The sequence below is a fragment of the Lactuca sativa genome, chromosome 5, assembly GCF_002870075.4.
Source record: "Lactuca sativa cultivar Salinas chromosome 5, Lsat_Salinas_v11, whole genome shotgun sequence".
Classification (NCBI taxonomy): Eukaryota; Viridiplantae; Streptophyta; class Magnoliopsida; order Asterales; family Asteraceae; genus Lactuca; species Lactuca sativa.
The window spans coordinates 219571223-219580912 of NC_056627.2; positions in this window are offsets into that span (position 1 = coordinate 219571223).

A 9690-nucleotide genomic window follows, 5' to 3' on the forward strand; every position below is an offset into this window, starting at 1 on the left:
AAATGACCCTATAAATAGAAACCGAATGTCTCGGGTTTAGGCTGCTCATTCCTATCCTTTCTCCTACTTCTACTCTGTGTTAAGGATCCCAAGACTACCCCGAAGCCCCGGTAACACCCCTAACACATGATGCAAGTCCTAACGCCCTGAATCTCCCGAGATTTTCGAGAAATCGACTCCTTTCCGGTCGAAGTGTTGCCCGAACAAAGCATCGTTTTCACCGAATCTTCACTACTACCAAGTGAGTTCATAACCCTACAAACACACTTTAAATACGTTTTTAACTGCTTTTAAATACTTTTAAGGGGGATACAAGTAAACACACAGTAAAAATCGTGTGAAAAACATCAATCTTTTGTTATACTTTTCATTATATAATCAATCACATGTGATTTATAACTATCATACAAAAACATTAGCATGCAAAACATCTCACGATACCATTTTGCCCTTGTGGAATAAAACATGTTTATATATATATATATATATATATATATATATATATATATATATATATATATATATATATATATAACAAACTATGTGTCATTTATATGTTCATAGAACATATCATAAACACGGGTAACCATTTCATCATAACATTGTTCATTTCAAAATACGTGACTTAGTTGAGAATATGTGAGTCATTCATCTTCATCGTACCTATCAAGGTATATAGCAAGCCCTGTTTTATAACAAGAATCTCCTCCCGGAGAACGTGATAAGCGTGTATAGATCTATATGGGACTGATGATCGCGCACCTTGATTGTTAGCTACAGTCCAAGACGTGACAATTATCATAACATTCTGATGCCTGAAGAACGTCGTTACAGGCAAATTTATCTCAGTATGGTTATGAAAACTCACAGGATAGAAAACTATTGTGGTATTCATCTTTACGGGAAAAGTAATATTACAGTTGCTTTTACGTATCATTTCAAGCTTCTTATAGTTTATTAAATGATAAAACTATACACATTCATTATAAGTATGGCATATTTACTTACATTCATGGTCTTGGTTCATATAAGACTACATCTCACTTTTAGGAAAATATAGGATTTTCCTAGTTTAAATACATTCATTTTGTATAATAACGATTTACAACATCATTCTTAAGAAAATATCGGATTTTCTGAAAACAAACGCGGACTTTTCAAATGACATCCATTTACACAAATAAAAGCTTATGAACTCACCAACTTAAATGTTGACACTTTTTCTTTGAAATAACTTGTATTCTCAGGGAATCGCTAAACCAGGTTAGCAACTGCTTTTGAAGACTTACGCTCACGCATTAGTTTAATCTTTTGGACATCTTATTGTAATTGACTTTTGCAAACATGTAATACTACAATCATGTAAACTTTCAATTATGTATATGATGGTTGTGTGTGCTTGCTTTACTATTCATTTGTTATGATACTGTACATGACGTCCTCCGCCCGCGAATGTTTCCGCTGTTCTTGTTTGAGGGTGTGACATAACGGTTCTTTACCGTTAACTTATTCAACTCCAGATAATCAATGCACATCTGGTGTGAACAATCCTTCTATTTGATGAATAGAATCGGTGCTCCCCACAAAGAACTGCTCGGATGGATGAACTACTTGCTTAGAAGCTCCTACAGCTAAGATGACAGCTCCTGCATCTCAGGCGATGCCAATCGGTACAGTGCCCTGGAAATAGGGGCTGCATCTGGTAGAAGGTCGATCCTAAGCTCGACCTGCCTCTCAGGAGGCACACCGAGTAACTCCTTCGGGAATACATCAGCGAACTCCCTGACAACTGGAACATGAGCAACTGACACCTAGTACCAATCCGCGTGTCCACCACATAAGCCAAGTAACCTACACACCCGTGCTGAATATACTGTCGAGCCCTGACTTCCGAACAAAACCCCAAACCTATCCTGGTGCCTTCTTCGTAAATTACCAGTTCTCCCCCACTTGGGGTTCAAACTACCACGCGCTGGACCTCGAATTCTATCATGGCACCAAAATGGATCCACCAATCTGTACCCACTATCATGCAGGCATCCCCCATGGGAATAAGAATCAAATCGATCAGGAAAGATACTCTGAAGATATCCAAAATGCACCCCTGATAAACCGAAGGAGCAGAAACCTCGTGTTCGTTGGCGATAAAAACTTGCAACGGACACTCCAACTCCCCTATGGGCAAAGCAAACTCCCTACTAAAAGACCGAGAAACAAAGGACCGACTCGCACCAAAGTCAAACAACACTAAAGCAGGCAAGGAGTTCAATAGAAATGTACCTACCAAAGGTACAAAAAAATGAACATAAACAAACATAATCAATAAGATAAAGGATAGAAACATACCAGTGACAACATTTGGTGTTGTCCTGGCCTCCTCGGTAGTAAGCTGGAAAGCACGACCTCGAGCCCTCAGGGGCTCCACCCTACCCTGACTCCCGTCAGTGATCCTCAAAGTAGCCGGTGTTGGAGCCTGCACCGGCTTTGCAGCTAACAAGGGACAATGGGCCTTCATATGGCCCACCAGATCACAATGGTAAAAAAGTCTGAAGCCGGAAGCTGGATTCTGCTACCGAAAATCCCTCGCACTATAGCCCTGCTTGCCACATTTATGGCAAACCGAAGAAGACCGACAAACACCATCATGTACCTTACAACACTTCCCACAAGTGTGACCCCTCTGACTCATCGACATGGTGTCAGCGGCCCCGAACTGCTTCGACGCAGGCTGTGACTGCGTCGGGGCCGGCCTCAACTCCCGAGTCTACGACTCAATCTCAATCTCACACCACCTGGCGACCTCCTGCATCTCCAGAAAAGAAAAATAACATTGTGTAGAAACAAACTGCCTGATCTCTATCTTGTGCATGCTCAAGTAATGAGTCATCTGAGCCTACTCAGATGTAGCAAACTCAGGGCAGAATATAGCTCTCTCCGTGAACATCTTGGTGATCTCCGTCACCGACTCAGAACCCTGCCTCAAATCCAGATACTCTTGTGCTAACCTCTCACGCTCTCCCAGCGGAACATATCGGGAGCGAAACATCACAGAAAACTGCTCCCATGATAAAACAGCTCTCTGCTCAATAGAATAAGAACTAGTAGCAAGCCTCCACCAATCCTTTGCTTTGTACCTCAAAAGGTTCAGAGCGCACCTGACCTTCTGGTTACCAGGGCATGAACAAGTAAAGAAACATCCATCCACATCAGATAGCCACCTCATGGCTATGATCGGGTCCTAAACTCTGTGAAATTCGGGGGCTTCATATTATCGAAGTCCCGATACTGAAAGACCCGCCCTGTCCCAACACATGCAACCGCCACGACGACAGAAGCTGCAGCAGCAACCGTCTCAGCAATGACTACATAGCGATCAACAAAGAATTCCATCATCGTGTTCTTGATAGACCCGAACATCTCCAGAATCTGACTCCGGAAAATAGCAACTACCTCCTTGCGAATGATATCCCTGATGTGGTCCTCTGACAATACCGGCTCACCCTGTCTACTAGCTTCTTATCCCGAACCGAATCCAGCTCCTGATCCCAAAGCGGATCCAATCTCAACTCGTCTCATTGTCACCATACTAAAAATACACTAGGAAGATATCAGATAATCCACATATCATAACGGGGAACCAACTGCCAATGAAGCCCAAGGGGTTGTGAGTTCCTTGCTATGCGTACGGGGTTCTGTGCTTTCAGTAGTACGGGCCCATACTACTTTCCACACCTACCTGTATTTGTCTCAAGGATCATCACCACGACCTAACAATACTCATAAGAAAAGATAAACACTTAATCCTCACTCCCTAGAGGAAAAGCTAAACATCTCACAACTGGCCGGCTGACCCCACACGACTCATCCATGAAACTTTCACTAACCCTACAACACTCATGTATGCTAGCCGTACATAACACTGGACACTATAGACATTCGAATATCTGATCCTACCCAAAGCCCTTCATCAAACAAGAACAGGAAATAAGGCCAAACCAAACATGCCCATGCTATAAGATCTTAGTTATATATAACTGTGATGCATACACTAAGCAACTAAAGTAATGATGTCAATTCCATAAAAGAAAGGTCCTAGGCTATCAGACATCATATAATGAGGCAATTCTATCATGAAATTCCTGAAGATCCCTAGCCTATCACTAGCATGTTGTTTTAACATATTACAATATCAAATAACAGTATGGTATTTTGGGGTCTACTTACTGGCCCTGGCAAATCGTACACATCGCATCCTCGTTAGGTATTTTGAAAACCATTTGAAAAATCATTTTGAAAATCTTTCCTTAGTTTGAGACTGGATTCACACCAGTGTTTCTCCAATTCACTCAAACCTGGGCTCTGATACCAACTTGTAACAGTAGAAAAATTCATGAAAATTTTAAACTTTTTATACAACCACAAACCATCATATATTACAATTTGTTTTCAAAATAAGTTTCACATCAGAGAAAATCCAAAAATCGTAAAAAAAACATGAGGAGGTGCACGATCACGCCTTTGCCTTGCCTCGATCTCCTGAGGTACCTGAAACACACTCCAAAATTGTAATCCTAAAGCTTAGTATGTTTCCCCCAAAATACCAATACATAACAAATAGCACGGTTATAATAACAATATACTATGGGTCCAATCATCCTCGGGACGGATTACCCCAAGTCCTCAATCATCGGGTTGGAATGCCAACATACTATAGGTCTAATCATCATCAGGATGGAATACCCTAGGCCCACAACCATCAGGTTGGAATGCCTCGGCTTGTCGACTTACGCACAAAGCAATGAAGCCTTAGTCACCAACAAATCATGTGCACATATAACAAATAATCATATAACAGTCTACATCCTTGGATACAGATCTACAAACCACTAAGATGGCAACATCCTATCCACTAGGATATCAATCTAATAGATCATAACAATACAATATCATGCATAACAGGATATCAATCCAATGGGCCGACATTGGTGCCTTCGACCCGCAAGTACAGTGAGGACAACTCACCTCGAATACAGAAAGGTATCTGAACGGATCCCGGCTCTGAATATCGACTCTACTCAACTCCTAAACATAAAATATTTACTTAAGTACAACAAAAAATACCCAAAAGCCCCTTATAGGTCAAACTTGGTCAAAGAATAAAGTCAAAGTCAAAGTCAACGGCCAGAGTTGATCCAACTCTCCGAGTTATCCTTCAACTCGCCGAGTTTTGCCATCAGACTGCAAAGTCCGGAAGAAACTGATCCAACTCGCCGAGTTCACCTATGAACTTGTCGAGTTCGCCAGAAATCCAACCTCTTAATTCATTAAGCCGACCTTATCGAAATTAAGAGCTTCACAACTCAGATCTATAACTGAAATGGCCTCAAGAAGGGTAAAGTTTCCAACTTTACCCCTAAGAGCCACCATAATGGGTTCAAACCCAAACCCTAGGCTTAAGAGGGTAAGGACTTAATCATTAAGCATTAAAACACTAAAGGCATATCCCCAAACTACAGATATGGCCCTAAGAGCTGAATGACTACGTAAAGTTTCTCAGTTTACACCCATGCAATACTAGGAGAGACTCAAATGCTCCAAAAGATACCATTAGAAAGACTTAATGAATGCATGATGCCCTCAAGACCATAAATTTGGCACCTTTGTGCCAAAAGAGCTCACGAAGATCATAGATCTGAAAGGATAAACACTTGGGACTTCTATTTCCCCCAACAACCACCCATTCATGGCTAAAAGCATACAACTAATCCCAAAAATAGATCTAAGCAATCATTAAGCAAGGTGAGAAATTTATACCCGAAATGTGCTGGAAATGGAGCAGAGAATCAAGATTTGAAAGCTCAAACTTGAACCACCACGTTGCACCAAGCTTCTCTTCCTTCAATGAGCTTCAAACACACCAAAACACAGCCACAAAAAGCTCACAACACTCAAGGAGGCTCTAAGGTTTCGAGATTAGGGTTAGGGGCTCTGGAGGATGGAAATGAGGCCAACACCTGGGACTTAAGGTGTTTAAATAGGGTGCAAAACCCTAAATTTAGGGTTTCACATCCAGCTGCCAACTCGTCGAGTTTTCCTCTTCAACTCGTCGAGTTGGTCCAAAAAGATGCGCGGCCAAAAACTTTTCAACACGTCGAGTTGAGGCCATCAACTTGACGAGTTCCAAGGGAACTTGCCTTTAAAATAATAAATCTCATACCTAGGAATCAGGATGTTACATGACGAGTGGATAAGATTTGCAGAATTATATGACTTTTTAAGGGAGGGGATAGGTAGTGAAGCCTATGGTGATTTCTAATCTTCTTATTCGCATAATACGACAAAATCCACATATTTCTTAGGGGAATTTGTCCCCTCCTCAGTAGGATCGTCCTCCTCAAAGGACTATGAAGAGTTCTCAGAGGGCTCTTAATTGGATACCATCCAATATTAACCTACATAAACGTGTACTTATGACACAATTAGAATCTTAATTGTAGTTAAAATTAATATGTAATTATATTTAATTGGATATTTTTATTAAATCCAACTGGTAGAGTGGTGACATAACCTTTATTCTAGTTGAATGACGACATAACATTCTACGGTTATCCGTTTGAATATTTGTAATGGTAATGATTTGGTGTAAAGCTATTCCTTTAGCCAGCTCTAGGTACTAGGTTTCCCTAGAGAAATGGTTTAGAAAAATGATTATGTATTAAACTTATTCTTTAGATTTGGCCAGCTTTAGATACTACAGTACTCTAGAGAAATGGCTCAAGTAATTTGTAGATTCAATACTATCTTTCCAATTTGGCCAGCTCTAAGTACCATGTTACCATAGAGAAACGACTTATCTTTGTATTGATATTCTTTGATAGGATATTAGGGAAGATTAACAGATAAGTACAATGCATGTCCTTAAGTTTTCCTTTAATACGATTCTCTTACGTAGTTATAATGATATATATATATATATATATATATATATATATATATATATATATATATATACATACACACACATACACACACACCTAACCTTATATATATATATATATATATATATATATATATATATATATATATATATATATAATCATTATTATGATTTTGATATTCTTTCATAGGATATTAGGGAAGAGCAACATGTATCTATATATACAACGTTTATCTTTAGGTTTTGCCAGCATAACGACTAGGTACTATGTTGCCCTACGGAATTGGCAAACATATTAACTAGGTATAGCCCTTCAGTGTAATTTGAGGCATTATAACGACTAGGCATAATATCATTCGTAAAGCTCAGATAGGGTAACTATCGGGCATCATAAAATCCTAATGTTTCATATCCTAACGTTCTAGGTATGGTGTAACTATTGATATATTACAAATAATAACATTATTGTAAAAATCAATAAATTTGTTTTATAACATGTAATCCCCTCCCCCATAAAACTTTTAGAAATAGTAAAGTGGGGCGTTAAATTCGCCCTTGTAGTGTGCTTTTGTAGACCCTAGCACTGCGACTGGTGATGTCGGGGGTTCAAGATTGACCAGACTTGAGAGCATAATGATAATAATTAAAATATATAAACAATAAAATTTTCTTGAGATGTTAGGAAATTTTGGAGACCAAAACGAGAGAAAAGGGAAAGAATTTCGTATGAGAATGAAATGAGTAGACAACACTCTTATATAGGCTGAGTGTGCGCATCACGAGGGAGGGGTGTGTTGCGCGCTATCGGCATGGCTCCTTAAATGGTGTGATACATGTCTCATTTTCCCTGTCTATGAGGCCTCCTTCTACAAGCATGTGCACGCCGAGCATTGCGCGTTGGGCGCGAGCTGAAAACACTGTTTCTTGTAAAATCCGTAACTTCTTCATACGAGCTCCGTTTTTCGACGTTCTTTATATACATGTGTAGTTATCGATGAGTACTACAATTTTCCTTTAGGTTGCATTGGCTAATTTTTATTTATTTTTAGCCCTTATTTTTATACGATTTAATGATTTTGCGAAAATCGTATATCTCTTGTACGAACTTCGATTTTGGCGTTTTTTTCTCAAAATTCTTATCTCGAGGAGTACTATGATTCTATTTTTGGTGACTTTAGCTAAAAGTCAACCATTCTTTTCGTAGTTGTTTGACGTCGCACATTCCTTTGTGTGCGGTTTATTTGTATACTTTACAAAAATCATATCTAATTCATACGGAGTCGAATTTCAACGAAATTTATATTTGCGGGATCTAGATGATGTGTATTCTCGGAATATGTTATAAATAACATAACTTCTTGCGCACCTATTTTTGTGGATTACAGACGATTTAGTTGATTTTTCCTATCTATTTTAATACGAAACTTTATATTTTTATCATAGATTGATATATATTTTGTATTAAGTCTGTAATAATCGACGTTTGCCACTTTTCGTAAATAACAATTGGTGACAATTGTTGTAATTGTTACAGTTTTCTAGATCTGAAGGGGAATGTTCTAGATCTGACCCGATCTTTACAGATTTGGACTAGGAAAACCACCGAAAATGAGAAAACCCCACTAGAATCCTTCAGATCTGTTGGAAGTCGTTAAAGAAGGATGTAATAATGGTGGCAATGAGTTTGCCCTACCACAGGAGGCAACATCATGGTGGAGATGGTAGGTGGCGGTGGTGGATAGTCACTGAAGGTTGGTGGTGGTGTTGTACAGTCGCCACAGGGAATTTACATAGAAACAAAAATATGTACACTACAACCGTAGTACCTTAGTCTTTGAACTTGATCATCTTAGGTGTAGGTACATCATTCCCCAACTATTGTCTTGAATCATAATTGTTTTGTGGAATATAAAAACTTTTATGACAAATGGTTGACTCGATCCTAGGGTTAAGTAAATAAAGTAATCTACTTTGATGTATAATAACCACAAATGATAAATAATTTAATGTTATTATTTGATTTTAATGACCAATGAGATCAATAGTATTTACATGATACAAAAATAAAATAAAATACTAATACTAAGAGATTCAATGTTATTAACTGATTATTATGACCAATAAGATCAATTGGTCCTCGTCTTGCATGATCCAAATTAAATGATTGATAATAAAGGTATTTAAGCTACATGACCAATGTAGTTAAAGAGTCTTTAGAATCATAAGGTTAGTGATCTGATCAAAAAAACTAATCATCCTAAGAATCGGTGGATAACAAATTAATATGAGTTTTACTATAGATATACCTCGTCACTCATATAAATTGTCAAATAATGTGGATAGACACACTCACTCACTTACATGAAGGGGAGTGTGCGAAGCAATTGTAGTATGCGTATATATATTGCACTTCAAATTACCATAATTACTGAAAAAAAATCGAATCTAAATGAAAGTGATTTTATTACTTCTCTTTAAATCAGTTTCCAGTTTCATTTGCTTTAGTTTGCTATCAATTCTCTATTTTTACTCATTTAGTTTAAACTAAAGGGAGTTGATAAATCCACCGAGCTTTTTAATAATTTCACATATTTTTTCAGTAAATTGACAACTATACCCTTGCTTTATATAAATAAGATGGACCCTACCGGAAAACTATAAGCACGAACCAAATAGTTGTCAGAGAAAAACCAGGATCGCTGGAGAAGGCAATATTTACTGGAAGAACACATTCACAACCTCTAATTGACTAA